This window comes from Dipodomys merriami, unplaced genomic scaffold (assembly GCF_024711535.1).
Source record: "Dipodomys merriami isolate MVZ:Mamm:240054 unplaced genomic scaffold, mDipMer1.0.p SCAF_22, whole genome shotgun sequence".
Lineage (NCBI taxonomy): Eukaryota > Metazoa > Chordata > Mammalia > Rodentia > Heteromyidae > Dipodomys > Dipodomys merriami.
Window position 1 is genome coordinate 22,448,055 of NW_027203604.1, and position 20,991 is coordinate 22,469,045.

The 20,991-nt window shown below is 39.6% G+C and overlaps 1 long non-coding RNA gene across 2 annotated transcripts in view; it reads right to left on the bottom strand.

Annotated features, from left to right (window-relative positions):
- The window catches only part of LOC138834893 (uncharacterized), a 117,880-nt gene that overhangs the window by 53,752 nt on the left and 43,137 nt on the right, over positions 1-20,991 (bottom strand). For both annotated transcript variants that reach the window (XR_011374290.1, XR_011374291.1), the window contains exons 3-6: positions 15,363-15,466; positions 12,307-12,717; positions 11,581-11,744; positions 10,719-10,782 (exon numbers count right to left, since the gene is read on the bottom strand). This is a non-coding gene — a long non-coding RNA (uncharacterized lncRNA). The remainder of the gene's footprint in view (positions 1-10,718; positions 10,783-11,580; positions 11,745-12,306; positions 12,718-15,362; positions 15,467-20,991) is intronic.

The window sequence follows — 20,991 nt, forward strand, 5'->3', positions numbered from 1 at the left end:
TTTCACTACTTGACATAAGATCGATCAACATTTAAATTTGAGTTAAAATAACACACTTTTAAAAATACTAGATTTCTGACCTTTTCTGCATTCTTCTGTTTCACATACTTAGATTTTTCTAGTTAGTATGAAAATATATTTTTGATAGATTAAAAGTTGTACCCACACATCACTTCCTAACCCCTAAAATTGATAAATGTTACCTTATGTGTATGATTACATGAAGAACTTTGAAGTGTGGAGATTGTTCTGGATGATTAAAGCAGACCCTAATGCAACCACAAATGTTCTTGTAAATCGTAAGAGGAAAACCAGAAGAAGCACAGAGGACAAGGCAAAGTAGAGACAAAGGAAGCAACTGGAGTGATGTGACCATGGATCTAGGAATGGCAAGCAGAAGCTTAAAGAGGCAAGGAATAGATTCTTCTCCTGGTTGTGCTGTGGAAATGCAGTCTTGTAAAGCTTTGGCTTCAGCCCCATCTATTGGGCTGTAAGACATCTAACCCCTACAAGTGTAAGAGGATAGATTCTGCTGTCTTAAGCCATCGTGTCTGTGATAGTTTACTAAGAATAGGTGACACACAGCACAAATATATAATGTTCACTTCATTCATAGCTAGGGATATAGCTTGGTAGTAGAGTATGTCTAGTTCTCGCCTCAGTACCACACACACACACACACACACACACACGTCTCATAATGTGTACTTAATTCATTTGCCACAGTAAATTATGATAATGACAAAAAATATCTAACATGCATGGATTATTCACTACATACTATGCCTGCATGGCTTTACTAATTCTTCAATCATGTCTATGAGATTTATTGGAAGTATTTTATAGATGAGGAGGTATTCAGGTAGTTGACTTAGGAGATATTCAGTTAGTTGACTAAATTGCCAGCTGTGGTAGTGCATGTCTAAAACCCCCAGCAATGTGGGACAAAATGCAGGATTGTAGTGTGGGGCCTGCTGAGAAATAAAACATGACAACTTATCTAAAATATAAATTATGAAAGTCGCAAAAGTCCTGGCAAAAGGGGCATACAGGTAACAAGGTAGCGAACTGGAGGCTGAGTATGGAGTATGTGTATGGAGGCTGAGTATGTGAGCCCAAACATGCAGGAAAGATTCATTAACAAGTGGGCATGACAGCAAATGCTGGTCATTCCAGCCATGACAGGAAATATAAAATAAGTGGATGCAGTCGAACCACATCCCAGGCAGAAACAGACATGATCACAACAATAAGGAGTGAAAACAGACTTAAGGGTATGGTTCAATGGGACAGCACCTTGAAAGTACAAGGATTTGAGTTTAAATTACAATATCACAAACTAAATAAACAAGTAAATAAACCAAATTCCCAAGACTTCTAATGAACAGCTCAAAGGGAGGTATTCAAGATTTCAAGTTCACTAAAATGAATCATATGAAATGTGACATTGTTTCTATGATATTAATGTCAAATCTCTTTCTGCATGTGATACTGCATAGGTAAAGGATAACCTTTCTTCTTTAAGATCACCTAGATGGCTTCAAGAAATGCAACCTAATGCCCTAGGCTTTTCAGTATATCTTCTACAATTCTTCATTTTATGCCTCAAGAAGCAAAGATGCTCTAGAAAATATATCACTCCTTTTCCTCAAATACCAGTTGAGGGTTGATAGTTCATTAAAGAAAGAAATCCCTAATTTTAGTATTCCTATGTGAAAACTGCAGTGAATAATTCAGTACTTAATAGGAAGAACACTTATGCCCACAGACAATAGGGATGTCTGATCCCATGTTATGAGAGACCTTCAGAAAAATCTGCAGGCAGAGCTCCTTACACAGAATTATAGTAGTATTTCCTCCCTTCAAGGGCATGGAGGGGTCTAATGGATAATAAGGCATATGGGGATGAGTACTGGAACAGATGGGCTAAAATGCTTAATTGAACAGAAGAACAAATGCCCCTGGAATTCCATATTCTAGTTTAAAAGATCTGTTAAGGAGTATTGTGAGACTGATTATTGTCTATTTCTACATAGACATATTTTAGAGAATTATTCTCTTCTGTTTCCAATAAAGAAAAATAAAAACATGTGGTCAGCTGATACTCTGCATAAAGTTGTAAAGGGATTCAATTTCCCAAAGGTCTCTACTCCATTTTAGAACTACATTCTTGTGATCTTTACTGGTTCATCAGTAGGTCAGGAGAGACATTCTTTGTAATATACCCCCAATCTAGACAAAATACCAAAAATGATGCACAATTGTCTGAGTATGTTGAAATCACATCTAAATTGGTATAACACCTGAGTAAAGAAAGGTGACTGATTGCTAAGCATTTGAATCCTTTAACTTCTTTTCATTTACAATTTTGTTAGGTATGGAGAGAGCCCCGAAAAAGAGTTTCTTAGTCAGTTTGGGCTGCTGTCACAAAATACAATGGGCTTGTGATTAAACAACTACTGTTCAGGGCTGGGAAGGTGGCTCAGTGGTAGAGCGTTTGCCTTGCATGCATGAGCCCCTGGGTTCGATTCCTCAGCACCACACAAGCAAAAAAAAAACAACAACAACAACAACAAAAAAACAACTACTGTTCATTCCTCACAGTTTCAGAGCCTTTGAAGACTAAGGGGAAGGAGCCAGCAGGTTCAGTGACGGGTCAGGGCTTTTTCCTGCTTTGCAAATGGCTGCCTTCTTAACAAAATCACAGATCAACAGACATCTCTGGTCTCTTCTTCCTAACAGCTCTCATCCCATTACAGGTCCTCTACCCTAGGATCTCCTTGAACTCTTCTCAATGCTTTCACTTCCAAATATCATCTCAATGGAAATTAAGACTTAAAGGCACAAACATGGAGAAGACCCAAGTGTTTAATACAGAATAGGGCACTATTACTAATTTTATCAGACACAACCCTACAAGATACAAATAAATACATTTTAATGTACTCAGAACAATTTAAAGCTCTAGTGTGGTATTTCCTCCACAGCCAGGCCCTCATATTTGTAATCCCTGCATTCAGAAGACTAAGAGCTGAGGCTTGTGGTTCAATACCAGTTCTGGCAGGAAAAGTCTGTCCAATTCTTATCTCCACTTAACAACACATGCACAAAAAATCTCAGCCGTGAGTACACACACACACATACACACACACACACATCTCAAGGAGCACCCAGGTCCAGAGTTCAAACTCCATGACCAACCAAAGAATAAAAATACAAATAAAAAAATAAAATGATAAAGCTCAGGGACAGTGCTCAGGACCAGAGCTTAAATGAATAAGTTCCACCTACTCAGTACCATAGTATTTTAAATTTTTTTATTTTGTTTTATATTTTTAAAATTTTATTTATAAGCCAGGCACAGGTGGCTCATGCCTGTAATCCTAGCTACTCAGGAGGCTGAGATCTGAGGATAACGGTTCAAAGCCAGCCCGGGCAGGAAAATCTGTGAGACTCTTATCTCTAATAAACCACCAGAAAACCGGAAGGGGCACTGTTGCTCAAGTGGAGCACTCCCTTGAGCTGAAGAGCTCACGGACAGCGTCCAAGTCTAGAGTTCAAGCCCCATGACAGACCAAAAAAAAAAGGAAAAAAATTATTTATAGATATTTGATAAATATCTATATGAAGACAGCAAAGGACTGATGAGTACCATGTAATAAAAAATCATATTATTGTTAGTACGGATAGTCAATTTTCATAACAACATAAATTGGGAAAATTGAATTGATCTGCTGTCCGTTAAAACAGAACCTTGTGATGTGAGTTATTGTATAATGATTTAAATGTTTTTAAAAATCCTAGGGAAAGAGATTTTCAATATGTGTTCTTATTTATCAGTATATGTCACAGCTCACAAAAAAGCAGAAACTAAAGCCAGGATTGATGTGTATGAAATGAATCTTCCTTCTGCCCTCTGATGCTATGGGATTGTTCATCATCATTCCCACAATGGAATTGCATGGAAAGCCCTAATCTCTAGGGTTTCTGTAATCATAATTTCAGGAAGAAATGTGACAGGATATGTTGAGAGGTCAACAAAAATGTTCACCATAACAGCAACCAGATGACAAGTTAGGAGGTAGGGAATGTGAGGGAGGGAGATATGCAAAGGGCACAGAGAAATTTGGACTGATGAGATGTTTCTATATGAAACTTGTGATGGTTCCTGAGGAGATCAAACTTTTTCTACCCTTTCATATTCTGAATATTTAAGTGGAATTAGAAAAGAAAGCAGCAAATATTAGTATTAATGATGAAATCGATTTTAGTGTATAGACCCCCCAAATCTTAGTATCACTATCTCTAAGGTTAGCCCTGGGAATCACCACAAAGGAGAGTGTGAGAACAAACACTGAGCCAGATAGAAAAAGAGTAACTCTGAACTGCACATCCTTCTATGGGAGGAAGAACATATGATGAATAATCTGCCACTAGAAGTGAGGCCTCGGTCTCTGACTGAGGAAGAGAGATGTGTGTCTTCAAACTACTTTGGAAGAACAAGACTATAAAATGATAAGGCTCGGGGCTGGGAAGGTGGCTCAGTGGTAGAGCGCTTGCCTTGCATGCTCGAGGCCCTGGGTTCGATTCCTCAGCACCACATAAGCAAAAAGAAAAAAGCCAGAAGTGGCACTGTGGCTCAAGTGGTAGAGCGCTAGCCTTGAGCTGAAGAGCTGGGGGACAGCACCCAGGCCCAGAGTTCAGGCCCCATAACCGGACCCCCCCCCCAAAATGATAAGGCTCTAAACAATCTCTTCTGCAAATTTTCTATAATGGATAAACCCAGGTTATGTATTAAAAGGCAGTGTAAGTAAGTATTGGGAGAGGAGAGTGCTTTATTTCTCATTCAGCTGAAAAAACTATCCCAGAGAGAAAATAGCATGAAGTTTGTCTCTGCAGGATCATATTGAAACCTTCTTGTACATCTACTTTGTTGATACATAGAAGATCAAGAAGCCATAGCTGAATGTGATGCTCTTACTCGAGGAGTATGAGTTCAATGAACAAAAATGTATCATGATTATCGAGACAAGTCAATGGTTATATGACTTGCAATAACCATTTAAAACATATAAAAATAACCATACATATGTATATACATATCATTATACAGGTATCTTCTTCAGTGTCTATGATTATACATAGTTCTCAACTCTAATAAGAAAAATTCCAGGAATGAACTACTAGCCTGTAATAAAAATTAAATAATAAAACCAAAAGGATTAATGAAGCTTGTGTTTTGACTTCATTGAATGTGTTTACTTTTCAAAATTCTACTAGCTTAGCTGAGTCCATCTTAGTCAGTGATTTTATAGCTACCTTGGAAGATATTAAGGCTAAATTAAAAACCATAGACAAAAATAGTTGTGAGGGATAAAAAAATAGTTGTGAGGGATGAAAGATCAAAAGTGCAAAATAACTTTTATAAACATACTCTCTCTGTATATATTACTGAATTGTTTTGTTTGTCTTTATATATTTACTTTATGTAAATAAAGTTTAGTGCTTCATGTCACTATATATGTTTGTGGGACAAAAAGGGGATGATTTTAAATTTTGATTTATTTTATTTATTCTATATTAATTTTATTAAACCAATTCCATGCTATGTGCCCTAACACTGAGCCACACACTCATCCTACCGTGCAGTCATAGGGATACTTTAGTTTCTATACATATGAAAACAGATACATTCAACAGGAATATCAAATTTAAATGATCTTATCAGACCATTTTTTTAGCCATTACATAAGAACAAACAGCACACACTTATTTTTCTGGATATACTAACTGAAAATTTAAGAGTCTTTCAACTGGACATCTTTTGTTGTAAAGGAAAATAAAAGCTGCTCAAGGGTAAATGTTCAATCATCATTCAAAAATGGAGATTAACCACAATTACCAATTACTTTCTATTTTCTTTTTGAAAATGTTTTGGTTCGAGGCCAAGCCTGGATCTCAGTACCTGATGCTTTCCCTCACTGGATAGCACTCTACCAACTGAGCCACACTTCCAAACCTGTCAATTACTTATTTTATTTTATTTTATTTTATTTTATTTTGTGAACACACTGTACAGAGGGGTTACAATGACATGGGCAGGATAATGCGTACATTTCTTATCAAGCATTGCAGCCTCCTCCTTTGTTTACCCTTCACATCCCTTCCCAGCCTCCCCCCCCACCCAATCCTTTTCGCCTCTCCCCCCCCCCCCCGCACCAACATTGTAAAGCTCGTTTTTGACATGACAACTTGTACTTCTCATTGTTGCAACAGGTCCACCTGTATCCTTAAACGACTGGTTTTTCCCCATCTCCTCTACAAGTTATACTGACATCAAATATAGTGAAAGCAGGGGTTATACTGTGGGGGAGGGACATACAAAGCAACAAAAAGATAATCTTATAAATGCGTTAAAAACAAATGCATGAAAGAAAAAAACATTAAAATACATATCTAAGGGTTCAATTTCCTAACATCATATTATCTGACCTTTTCCGCTTGACTCATACATATACTAGATATTGCAAATAAGGGAAACCATGGGACCTATGTTTCTTTGGGCCTGGCTTACTTCACTTAATATAATTTATTCCAAGTTTTTCCATTTCCTAACAAATGGGGCAATGCCATTCTTTCTGATGGAGGCATAGAATTCCATTGTGTATATATACCACATTTTCTTGATCCATTCATCTACTGAGGGGCATCTGGGTTGGTTCCAGATAATAGCTATGGTAAATAATGCTGCAATAAACATAGTTGTGCTGGTAGCTTTAGTGTGGTCTTGTTTGTAAACATTTGGGTAAATGCCCAAAAGTGGGATTGCTGGGTCATAGGGGAGCTCTATGTGAAGTCTTTTGAGGAACCTCCATACTGCTTTCCAAAGTGGTTGAACAAGTTTACATTCCCAAGAACAGTGAAGTAAGGTTCCCTTCTGTCCACATCCCCTCCAGCATCTGTTGTTGTTAGAGTTCTTGATTTTTGCCATTCTAACTGGAGTGAGGTGGTGTCTCAATGTTGTTTTGATTTGCATTTCTTTTATGGCTAGGGATGTTGAACATTTCTTCATGTGTCTATTGGCCATCCTTCTTTCTTCTTCAGAGAAGCTTCTCTTTTAGTCTTTCGCCCACTTATTTATTGGGCAGTTGTTTCTTTGAGGATTTGTTGTTGGGGGATTTAATTTTTTGAGTTCCAAGTATATTTTAGATATGAGACCCTTGGCTGTTGTATGGCTAGTGAAGATCTTCTCCCAATCTGTGGGCTTTCTATTGATCTTGCTAGCTATGTCCTTTGCCCTGCAGAAGCTCTGCAACTTTATGCAATCCCATTTGTCCAACCTTTCTTTGATTTGTTGTGTTTCCGGGTCTCTATTCAGAAAATTTCGGCCTGAGCCCTGGAGACCTAGGGTTTCTCCTATTCCATCCTGTAATGTTTTCAGAGTGTCTGCTTCCTGTCAATTACTTTTAAACATATAATTTTACATCAACAATATGAACCTATTTTGTAGTATTCTGTAGTTCTCTGCATAAATGTCTGCTTGATGCACATTTTATTTGAGTAACATTTTTATACTACAACAAAGAACTCGGATGTTTTACTATGTACTATGGATATGACCAATGTGTTTTGTCAAAGTAGTTTTTGAGAGTTAAAAAAGATGAAAATGTATTCCATTGTTGATTTTGTAAAACCTTTTCTATGACCCCAACAAAGTAAGTGTTCAGCCAATCTAATCTTGACATGAAAAAGAAATGAAAAAATATATTTGAAGGTGTTACTAACTTTGACTAATATTAATCCATAGGCAAATTTCTCTACGGGCAAAATTCTGTAATTTTTTGTAAGGAACATTTTAAGCTAGAAAATGAGATAATGCTAAAAACAGAAGTTAACTTATCCATACACACACATCATATATTCATATGTGTTACATTCAAAGGCTGGACATTATTTGATTTTTTTACAGAAAAATATTCCAAAGATTGAGTACATTTTCTTGACAAATGATAATTTCACACTAAAATTTAAATCACAGACATTTATTTCTAATTCTGATTTTTAGTCTAATGTTTTATAAATATATGCTAAAATACTAAAATACACAGAAAAAAAAATTTTTTTTTCGAACTCAGGGCCTAGCACTGTAACTGAGCTGTTTTGTTCACATCTCCACTTCTGATTTTCTGATGGTTAATTGGAAATAAGAGTCTCACAGACTTTCCTGCCTGGACTGGCTTTGAACCAAGATCCTCAGATCTCAGCCTCCTGAGTAGTTAGGATTACAAGCATTGGGCCTCCAGTGCAAGCCTAAAGGCAGTATTTTAAACTCAGAGTAAGCTTTTTACTTCTTGTTAGATCCACCCAGGACAAATAGCCCCTTTCCTTTGGGAAAAATGCCCCCTATCCCTTCTTCTGTCTGTACACACAAGGCCTTCTGAAAAAGTCCTCACCCAGAACCTGTAACCCAGGTAGCTGGAGTACTGGGGCCAGTGGGAGGACCCCCAGGCTCTGAGGTCACTTCTGCATCTGCTGTGGCCATACCTCCTCCCACCCTCCATTGTAGCCACATCTTCTCCCCACCTGCCCCCTATATAACCTCCAAAGGTTGAAATATTAGGTCTGTACCTCCCCCTTTGTCCTCCCTCCTTGCCCACTGTGGCTGTCCCTAAAAGTCTCTGCTCAGCACTTGCAACCCATGTAACTGGCACATCTGCGGGCAGTGACAAGTCTCTCAGGCTCTGAGGTCACTTCCCCATCCACTGTGGTCACACCTCCTCCCACCCTTTGCTGTGGCTAAAACTCCTCCCCACCCTCTCCCTATGAAGCCTTAATCCCCACCATAATTTCCTCCTCTTCACACCTCCATCTTGTGTGGCTGGCAGGTTCAGTTCTACTAATTAACTCTCTAGCTGAACAACCACATGGAAATTTCCTTTCTCCAAACTTTAATGTTGCTAAAACCTGGGATGGATAGTGTCACGACTTTCTGGACCTCTTCTCTTTCTATCTCAGGGTCAGTCCACCTCCTAGTCTACCTCCATGAAACCAAACCACCAAAGGAGCCTCACACCAGCTCTTGCCTTTACCACTGCCAGCTATGCATTCACTACACAGTCTCCTGTCTCTTGTCTCCATCTAGTGACTGAGTGACTCCTGTCAATGGGTCCCTCTGTTCTGTCTGTCTCTCTCTTTCACCACAACAGAGGTATTCTCTAGGCCTTCTGGCCATTATTTTCTGTATCCTCAACAGAATCCCTCCAAAGGAGTCCATAAAGCCAAAACACATTATTTTTTATTGCAACAGTTTCTGCCCATGCAATGGTCAGTGGTTCCATATGTTTTTCTTTGCTCTCCTTGCTACCCCTTCTCTCTGAGTGTCTCTCTATCCAAACCCCCTCCTCTGCCCACTGTTCAACCCTGTGTAAGCCTCCCAGCCAACTCTTCTAGAAGGGTAACTTTCCTTGTCTTGTAGCAGTTTAAGCTGTCTCTCACTCCCCCCTCTCTCTTTCTATGTCCCCCCTCCCTTTGAGAGCACCCATAATGTGTTAGTGTGTCCTGTCTTCCTGCTTGTTGTTTTTCTGCTTGCTTGCTTACTTACTCGATAAGGCTCTGCCAAGTTTTATTACCATCATGACTTGTCCAGAAATTTGCTACTTGGCCACATGGTAGGCTCTCATGTGACCCCCATCCTTCTAGCCAGTGTTCAAAGATCAATTTGTATGAGAATGTGACCTTTTTTTAACCAAAACTGTTTTACAGGTTATCTGATAACCAAGAAATAACTGGCTCCACAAGCCATAAGAAAAAATAGGCAGTTTTAAATTCAAGCCACAAAGAAGATCACCAGATTTGGGTCTTAGAAATGAGTCTAAGGATTATTATCTTACATTAAAATTGCTTAATGTTAAGCTTATGAAGTTTTACATAACTATGGTTTCAACCTTACTTAGTATCCTAAAGTGCTATATTCAGTTAAAAATGAACTAGATTGTTTAATCAGCTGCTGTTTCAAATCGTTCATCATGACCAATATTGAGCTGATCCTCTGCAGCATTTAGTCAAGAACCACAGAGGGTTAAATAATTCTTGCAAGTTTTTTCTTAAGTTTCAGGTAATCCCTGCTTAAAAACTATTTCTATTGATCTCCTTATTGCTTCAGTTGAAAATACAACGGGGTCTCATGGTAAAAAAAATCCTCTCATTTAATATGTCAGTCATTTTCTCCTGCAATGTGGAATATGCCATAGTCAACTGAGACATGTCATCCCAGCGATGAGCAAAAGTGCCAACTGGACATGCCATCCCAACAATGAGAAAATGTGACATCACCCCAGCAAGGGTAACAGACTACCTGGACCTCCTTGAGGGACCATGCAGTGGCAGTAGGAAAAAATTGCATAGATAAGAGAGGATGGTGTCAGATCCTCTTTGTGTTTGCCCTTTCAAAACTAAGCAGAAGAAAAGAAAATACTTAAGCATGTCTAACTAAGGCCCATAACTATCTTTCCTCATGCTGGACAAAAAGCCTACATACTTGCCTTTGTTGCCTGTTATTTTATTTACTGTGAGTCTTAGGAAAGTTTGCTTTGGCACCTTCCTGGATGTCTATAGTCCAGACATCTATAGTCCAGTTACAGGAAATGATCAAATCTCCTACTGTTCCCTTAATCACTCAATCCAACCCCAGCTAACCAGTTCACAATGCTCTCCCTTACCTAGTCGCCAGATATGAACCAGTGAGAAGTGGTCAGGGACAGAATCCACCAACTCATGGACCACCTGGAACACAGGAGATAGGAATGAGCCAAATCATCCAATTTTTTTCTTTTCTACCTTGAACAGAGGGCTTCCCTTTTTTCTGCCATTTGTAGGCCCTCTAATAATAGTTTTTCTTTTCTTATTGTTCAGAACCTGCATTGTAAGAATTCCCTCAGATTACATCCAAAACACTTATGCTCATTCACCACTAAAGAACTCTTACTGCTGACTTATACAGATGGGATGACATCTCCATTTTCTACCCCTATTGTGAGCACCTGTTGCCAGCAGGAAGTAGCCAGAAAGAACCAGTGCCCTTTATAGCTATCAAAAGGCTGAAACGTTAGGTCCACCCAGAAAAATGGCCCATTCCACTTTATTCCACCCTCCTCCCCACACTGTCTAGAGGTCCCTGCCCAGACCTGTAGCCCAGGTAGCTGATGCACATATAGGAAAGAGGAGGTTCCCCAGGCTCCGAGGGGACTCTGAGGTCACATCCCAATCCACTTTGGCCATCCCTCCTCCCACCCTCTCTCTATTTAACCACAATCCCTGCCATAGGTTCCCCCTCTGTACACCTTCATCTTGTGGGGCCAGGAGTTCAGTTCTGCTAATAAACTCTCTCCAGCCTGAACAAGTACTTGGAGGTCTCCTTCCTCCAAACCTTACACTCTGGTGTTCCAAGACTAGGAAATACATGGTGTGGCACTTGCCTTCTGAGGAGGTCTGCTGTGTCTGTATCTGTGTGTACAATGTCAGTGATAGCTCTTGCAAATAGTGAGCTCAGCAAACGAAACGGTAACATGGAAGTGAACCAACCTTCACGGCCTAACGTGGGGAAATCTGGAGTGCCAGCAGCTCAGCCTGGGAGAAAGATGGCTCTGGATTGCCTTTGGACCCATTCTGGCGAGAAGAGAGGCCTGATGCCATCCAAGGACTGGGCTGCGGCCAGGAAGAGGGTGTGGCAGGAAACAGGAAGTGCCCTGAGTAAGAGAGGAAGCCGGTGGCGTAGGTACACGCATGCGCAGTGTGGTGGGGGTGGCTGCCCTGTGAGGGGTGAAGGGGCGGCTGCCCTATGAGGGGTGAGCAAGGAAGGCCAGAGCGCTGTGGTTGTTTTCGTGGACCAGGAGGTGCGTGGTGGGGCGGGGATTCTCTTGAGGAGAATGTGTGGAGCCCCAGGGAGCTGCTGAGACCCTCCCCTCCCTGGCTAGTCTGTCCTAAGTCACAGTCCACCACGCAAGTGGCCTGGCCTGTGGACACCAGGTCCTCCTGCGGCGCGGCCTTTCTGGGATGTTCCAGGTGAGAGCCTGGGCTGCGTGGGGGCCTCGGTGCACCTAGGCCCTGGCCTGGCCCAGAACGACGACCCTGGGCCCATCCCGAAGCCCGCCCTCCCACAAGGCCACCTGCAAGTCCGGGCTTCCATGCCCCTTGGGTCCCTAGCTGGGCCAGACTGAAGGGTAGAGGCGGACTTAAGCGGGTTCCCACCGTATGTGCGTTCCCACAGTGGGTCAAGTGGGTGGGACTCCAGCGGGTTTGCACCCTTACCTCTCTGAGGCTGCACTGGGGCCTCAGCCCTGAAGAGGTTGGCCCTAGGGCCTTGTGCAGCTGAAGTCTTGTGTAAATTGTGGCTCAGAATCCAGTGCTTTAGACAGCATCCTGAATAGGTGGATCATTTGCATTGTTTTCTTGTTTGATTTTTGGATTAATGGGTGGAATGTCTTGGAGAGGGAAATGAGTGCTGTCAAGTAGTGGTGTTAGTACATCAGGTGTAATGGTGTTAATTAGCGAGATATAATTGCACTGGGTAGTGTTGTGTTTATTTATTTTTTTTGTTTCAATATCATCTGACTTAAAAGAGTTCTGTTTAAAGAGTTAATACAAGTATTAATTTTTATAGGCATAATGATTATGAAAGCTCCTACAGATGTTGATGATTCAGGATGGAAGTCAGTGTCCCTGCAAAAAAGGAGAAAACAGTACAAGCTGGGTGATCATAACTCAAGATTTTGAAGAAACTTGGAATTTTGGATTAGATATTTTAAATCTTGAAAACTTGATCATTGGGAAAAAAGTCAACAAATTTGATTTACCAGTTGTTGACTACACTTGTTCTCTACCTTCTTATTTTAACTGATTTGAAGCCAGTATATATTTGGTAGAGCATTAGAAACAGAAGTTGAGGAAGCTTTCTTCTCTATTCAGTTATTCTAGCTAAGGTAACAGGTTAAAGAGTACATGAAACTGATTTCTACCTGACAGTACTAGTTAGAATAAAAGTACTAAAAGTACTTTTCTATATTTGAGGTTTGAAAATGGTCAGCTACCATTATTCTCTGTCTAAGGTCCTGCAGTGGCTTATTGGAGGTAGAATAAAATCTAGACTCATTTCTGTGGTTTTGTTAAATGTTGTACTTGACTACCACTCAGACCTGATTGTTGTACCTTTACTCCTCCATTCTTACCTCTTTAGTTTCACCTTAATTGGATCTTCATGTTTTATTAGTCTTTAGAGTACGTTAGTTTTTCAGAAAGCATAATTATAACTGTATATTATCAGCCTTACCCACATTAATAGAAGCTGTAGGAATGCTGAGATTATGTCTGTAACCCTACCATAAAACAGTGTTTGAGAATAGGTAGGTAGGTGGCCCATGGATATAATCTTAGCTACACAGCAATCTAAGACATGAAGACCACTTGAGTCCAGAAGTTAAGACTATCTTTGGTAACATATTTAGAACCATCTATTAACAAACATGCAAAACAGCAATAAAAGGAAATAAATGATTGGAGAAATGAGCATGGTTATAATTTTAGGGAAAAGAAGCCTGGGTGAGAAGAAAAGATATAGGAACGAAAGAAGAGTTGAACTTCCAGGAAAGATGCCATCAAGACCATGGTAGTGAAATTAACATGGGAGATAGCATAGGTGCACACTGAGCTAGAACTGAGGTTAGAATGATAGAAATAGCAGGTATAAGTTTAAAAAGCTGGAGAGGAATGAGGGGGAAATTCAAGCCTGATGGCTTTTATTCCCAAGGAGGTTAGGGTTTTTTTTGGTAAGAGTATAGTGGAGTGTGTTTGACTTATGCTGTGAAGGAGAGGACACTTGGAGCAGCTTCATGTGGATAGTGAGCCAGCTCAGTATAAGCAAAATGATGAATCATGTGCTGACCTTTTCCCATTTGAAATACATGCCAGTTAAAGTATGCCTCAGTAAAAGACTGGGAAGAACCTTTCAGTAGGAGCTGCCCTCTAAGGGAGAGAAAAAGAAGTTCCAGTGTAGTTTTGTGCTCAGAAGTCTTAAGATAATTAAGTGCTGCATGCCTGTTACCTTGCATTGATTTTTAAGTGTTCTCTATTGGAAAATATTATTTCTGGGCCTTAAAGGAGAGGCCACATTTTTTAAATGAAGATGAAGAAATTTTTCTAGATTGAGCCAGAGTTCAATGAATGCTTTGCAAAACAATGACTACAGTTGGATACAGAATGATTTCAGTGGAGGAGCTTTAGGGTGCCATTTTTGTTTTGTTTTTGTTTTTTTGTTGTTGTTTAATAGTGTTTTATGGCAATAGGAAATATCTAAGGATTCTGAGTGTAAGATTGTAAGTATATTCCCCTTGTTGTTAGGACAATAGTTGAGTACTTATTTAAAAAAAGAAGAAGAAAAGCACTTTTGTGCCAAATAAGGCAGTCAGACCTACCATTTGTTAGGTCAGTTAACATAGGCCAGATAGTTTGTTTAATCTGAATCTTAGTTGTTTGTCTTTTTTTCCTTTTTTGAAAAGAACTTCTACCATTATGGAGTTTGGGGGATAAAATGAAATAGTAGCTATACTTCATTTAAGGTAGGCCCTCTTTTTAATTGTACTTCTGTGTAATTTTTTTTTGTTGAAAGTCTGTGAAGAAGGTTAATCTAACATCAAAAATACATACTGGTAGATTGAGATGGAGAGAGTCCATAACCTTAGACAAGCTTTTGTACTCAATCCAGGTGGAATGGAAAAAATCTTGCACTAGAATAGTGATTTTTCTCTTCTGACAGTAGAGGAGATGAGCACATAAACATTTAACCTTCCCTTCCTAAATATTATAGATGGACTTCCAATCAGGTCATTCATAAGCAAAAGATTTTTATAACTTTCTGTTCTATTTTGGAACAAGTTTGTATTTTACATCTTGCTTCTGTTTGTGTTAAAGAGCTTTCTCTTCCTATTCACCTATTCACATTAGACAATATAATGGCAACTGTACCATTTTTCTATACTGTGTATATTTGAATTTCTTGAAACATCATGTTCACCCATAGTTCATACCACACTTTGAAGACTACAGATCTGGACAATTTAGTCAACTGACGATAAATTTAGTCCAATTAGTTGGGGTATTCGTATGTTTGTGTGTGCATGTATATGTCTGTATTTGTATGTCTATATCTGTCTACTCTTGACTGTTGCTTATGAGAGCAATTTAGAATGCTGGTGGAAAGAGATTGCTTTATGTGGATTTTCATTATATCATATATTCACTTTTCTAAGTGGAAAAAACTTGTATAGGAAGAGAAGGTTTAATCTTCAATGTGGTTTGAGAAGGAATCTTACGTCCTTTTGTTGCCGACATCATACCATTCTCTTAATCCATAAATGTGCTCTTCGGTCATCTTTAACTGGCAAGAACATGAGATTTGCTTCTTGGAACTGAAAAACTGATACAAAATAAATCTTCCATTACATACAGATTTAGAACTAAAAACTATTGATTGTTCTTCAACCAATTTCAAATCTTTAATAATTGGTTTCATTGTCTTATTGTGGTTTAGATTTCTGTTCTAATGATTTTCTTATAGTTAAATGTAAGACTGTATGTACTGTTAGCACTTGGGGGGCAGAGGCAAAAGGATTTTATGGCTACATAGTTAAACTCTGTCTTAAATACACACAAATATATATACTTGCAGATGCACATGCATGTACGTGTTTGTTCTCTCTGTCTGTCTCTGTCTCTGTCTCTGTCTCTGTCTCTCACACACACATACACACACACAAGCATACACAGAAACTGAAATTAAAATGGATTTGATCACATCCATCACAGTCATTTGTGTTTGGTAACATTGTGTTGGCATTGGTTATCTTCTTTTCTTCTTGGCACTAATGAAAATTGTTTTCTACATACATTTTTGCTCATTCTTTTCATGACTCTTCAGCATTCAGTAGATGAAACAAACTTATAATCTCTCTTCCCTGCTGCTTGCCTGCGTGCCTCCCTCCCTCCCTCCCTCCCCCCTCCTCTCTCTCTCTCTCTCTCTTTCTTTTTTCCTTTCTTTCTTGTTAGACAGATGTTTTTCATTCTTGCAAATTCCATATAATTTATTTGAGACTCTTAATATTCTATCCCATATTATTTTGAGCATATGGTGTCATCAGCTATTTTGCCTAACCACATATGGGTTAATATTTGAACTTTTTCCTTCCCTAGGAGACTTAGTCTTGTTTGAATCATTTCATTTTGCTACCTGTGAAGTCTATGCTCTTCCTATGATTTTTAAAAATATTTCATTGTTTTTGAATTCCTTACAACTTAGAGATTTCATTTAAACATAAATGATTGTACAATATGTTTTGTTTTTTTTCTGTCTACCAAATATTTTCTTCCACTCCATGGGCAGCCAGAATCTTCTCCTAGGATGATAACTCTTTATTTTGTCTAGTACTTGTGTCTTGTATTGTTTTCTTTCCCACTTGTAAAGTGTGCAATAATTAAGCGTTAGTTTCTCTTCTTTTTGTTACCTACACCGGCCATTTATAGGTCCTCAGTGTGTATTTACTTGAAAAAAACAAATATTCTTAATGTTTCAAATCAAATATTTGTCTCTGAGAGTAAAAGTTTGAGAACCATTGTTTTACATTAAATGTTGTTATTTTGGGTGATTTGCTAGAATCTGTGTAATTAGGAGAACAGATGGCACTGATATTATAATGATATTTGATTATGATATAACCATCCAGTTGGTCTAGACTATGCCTCTGTAATCTTTTTGAAAGGATGGTTATTGCCCTGATTACATAGCATCAGAAATTACAATGGTAGATTCTTGGTAAAGGCTCTTATAGACAGTTTTTTCTACAGATTTGAGAATCATCATTATTCTAGAAATGTACTGTTAGAAATTTATTTTAGGAGAGGATGGAAGAAGCTGCTGGCAAAACAGTAGGAGATCACACTATCTCTCTTTAACCAAACAGATTTGGGGGCTTAACATGCATTTCTTGCCAAGAGATCAAGAGCAATAAGTATATAAACAACTAGAGAATCATATGAATGGAAAAGAATCCATAACTTAAAACATAAGGTTGAAAATATTGCAAAGAGACCTCCCCCATCCCATCCTGGCAGCATGGCTAAGCTGCAAAAGTGGTCCCCTGGCTGCCTGGGACTCCAGGACTGACCAGGGAAATTGCTTCATCCAGACCCAGAAAACTTTCACAGCACTGTACCCAGACAGTACAGAGAGAGATAGAAACCAGCAACATGGCATAGCAATATCCAGACCTAGAGAACTTCCATAGGGACACCTATGGAAGTCAGCCCACAACAAACATGGCTAAGCCAGAAGAGTGGCTCCTTGGAAGCCCAGAACTCCAGGAGCCAAGCAGTGAGACTACAGCATCCAGAAGAAGATATTTACCATAGTATTGCAGGTCAGCCTACAACCAATTCCAGGACCAGTGAGTACCCTGCTGGGGACCTCCCTCCCCCATGGGAGACCAGTGGTGGTGGTGACCCACAAAGCCTGGCCCAGACCCCTCCCTCCCACCCAAGAAGCAGGACAAAGAAGAGGACAAAGAAGCTAGAGCCCTTCCTCATTCCCCCTTACTCCACCTGTTGGCTTCCAGCTGGAGGTCACAGGTACTCATACTGGGTGGACACTAGGACCTTGCATCCTCCACAGCCCTATCTTTGGGCAGTGAAACCCAGACTGTTTGAAAATGATACAGCCCAAGTCTGGAGCAACTGTAGGAACCTGCCCCTTCAGAAGCCTCATGCCCATCCTGGAGTGCTGAAGTTAGTCTCCCTAGCCCTCCCCAGCAAACAGGTCTAAGTGAATAGCTGCTGGCAGATCACTTCCTGGTATGAAGCCACAAAGCGCATACACTTGCATGCACAAACGGATGGCCAACCCCCTGCCACTGGCCACCTGAGGGACAAGAACTGACCTGGGTCCAAAGTACAAACTCCCATGCACTCATGTGAGCCCATCCTTCCCAAAGTGAACACCCATCCTGGAGGACTAGTCCCCACTGCAAACCAGCCCCAGATCTTTTCAACTAGCTGCAGACCAAGTATGCTGGGACCTGGGTCCTGGGTCCTGGGACCCAGAGTGGGCTACTGCACCCAGTGTGAGCTAACCCAGGGCAAATAAGGGCTGCCACCTGTCAGGTGTGAACTGGCCAAGCTCAGGCCATGGCCCTGACAGTCCCTGAACCCAAATGTGTAAATCACGGTGGAAGACTACAAGATTCATGAACAATCAAGACAACAAACCCAATCAAAAAGCCAACAACAGTCCAGGGAAGAATCCTAGTGAGAGTGAAGAAGAGAAGAGTGAAGAAGGGTACAGGCAAAGACAATTTCAAGAGCATAAAGATAGGACAAAGAAGATCACGGACTCCCAAAAAATGTGGATATAAAACTAGAAACACTATACACCTCATTGAAAGATGAAATTAACACTAATATACTGGAAGAACTTCCAAGATAAGGAGACAAAGGGGCTTTTCTTAATTTGTCTTCTCAATTTTAGATGACTGTATTCTTTACCTCTTATACAGTATATCCACGTGCACAGCTGAGGAAAGTTGGGGGGAGGACGCAGAACCAGGTGAAAATGAGTGAGAAAAGTGCAGCGGTGGAGCCCATTGGTGGCACTGGACATTGGTGACAGTGAACCAAGCAACTCGTGGGTGGAGATGGGAGGGAGGGAGTGGGAAAGAATGAGGAAACAGATGATACTAAGCAAATGGAAGTTAATGTACTCATTACCTGAGGTATGTGAAGGTAACCCCACTGTATATCGCCTCTAAAACAACAACAGAGTAATTTTTTAAAAATGTAGTTCCCAAACAGCTCTTTGGGAGAAGAATTTTATGACAGATATATAGAGTAGCAATCTTAAACTTGTCTGTATTTTGTTTGCGTTTTGTGGGGCTTGAACTTGGCTTGGGTGCTTGCTTGCGCACAACTCTTCAGCTCAAGGCTAGGGCTCTGTTGCTGGAGCTACAACACCACTTCCAGTTTTCTGGTGCTTTATTGGAGATAAGAGCCTAGCGGACTTTCCTGCCCAGGCTGGCTTTGAACCACGAACCTTAGATCTCATCCTCCCATAAGCCACCAGAGCCTGGCTGTCTGTATTATTTTACTAAATCTTTCCTCTCTAAAATTCTGCCTGAAAAAGATAATTAGAAATGTGGACACTTTATGCCTAAATATGTACATCAAGAGCATAGTAGTGAATAATGCCATCATTGGGTTATGATTTAATTATTGATAATTTATTAAACCTAATATATAGCATTCCGTGAGATGACAGAGTATTCAATAGCATGGAAACAGATATTCTTGAAACATTAAAAATCCATCCACTTACAAGATAGAGATCACTTTTTAAGGCCAACCTGGGCAAAACAATGTTAGCAAGACCTCATCTCAGTAAAGTTAAGGTGAGTGTGATAATACATGCTTGTATTCCAGCTTACAAAGGAGTTAGGTATACACAGGAGGATCACGGTCTGCAGCTGTTTATGGGCAAAAATTAGAGAGGTCCTATATGAAAAATATCTAAAGCAAAAAAAAGCTGGGAGCAGGGCTCAAGTGGTAGAGCAAGATCCTAGCAAATATGAAACCCTGAATTGACACTAAAGTTACCCTCTACCCCCAAACAGGAAATAATATAACCAACTCTGTAAGATCGAAAGTAGAAAGAACTATAACAAAGGTTATCCTGTGGGTTATAAATATTCTTTTTTCTTCTTTGTTGAAATTTTCAGTTTTCTGGATACATTTAAAGAATTAGAAAAAATTATTCCCTCATAAATATCCTTAATTAAGATCTGATGACTATTAAAATAATAATGACTAATGCATTATTGTATTTCATTTATGTTTTGTGCTGATTCTGGGGCTTGAACTCAGGGATGGGTGCTGTCTCACCACTATTTTGCTCAGGGCTAATGCTCTACCACTTGAGCCACAGATCCACTTTTACATTTTTGTGGTTAATTGGAGATAAGTCTCATGGCCTTTTCTTGCAGAGGTGGGCTTCAAACAGGGATCCTCAAATCACCTCTTAAGTAGCTAGTGGTGAGCCAACTGTGCCTGGCTTCGAACTGCATCCTTAATCATTACTTAATCAAGAATCAAGTGTTAATGAATAATAGCACTTATTATTTACTTAAAATTTGTCCTTCTGAAATTCCTAGATGCTGGCATATTTTGTACTGAAAGATGTATATGTATATATGTATATGTGTATATATGCAAATATGTATGTATACAAATGTATGTGTATGTATATATGTATACACACACACACACACACACACACACACACATATATATGTATGTGTATATATCCATGTCCTACCTAAACTAGAGACAGTTTACCTGCTTTGAAAACAAATGGGACCACAAAAGTAGTTTGATGGGAATATTCCTCTTGCATCATGAATCTTGCAAAGTGACATTAGTATTCTCTTTATTTATTTTCTCTTGTATAATCATATTCTCTTGGCTGACTTGCAAACATCTTGAACCTGGGCAGTATGTTTTCTTATTTTTGCTTTAGTTTATGTGTTGATGAGCTTGTGGTTTAGGCTTCAAGCTGTGCCAGTTTCTGAACTCTTATCTCTTGTACAGTCTTCACTCTAGTTTATTCTTCATGTACCTAAACGTTTTCTTCCTAAAAATTGTAATCTCATATTTACATTTACTGGTTGAAAAGTTTCATTAAGTGTGCACTTTAAAAAGTAATGTCTGTACATAATTTTAAAAGTTAAGTAACTTTCAAAGACTTAAAAAGTCCTTTGTTCTGGGCTGGGAAGGTGGCTCAGTGGTAGAGCGCTTGCCTTGCATGCCTGAGGCCCTGGGTTCGATTCCTCAGCACCACATTAGCAAAAAGAAAAAAACCGGAAGTGGTGCTGTGGCTCAAGTGGTAGAGTGCTAGCCTTGAGC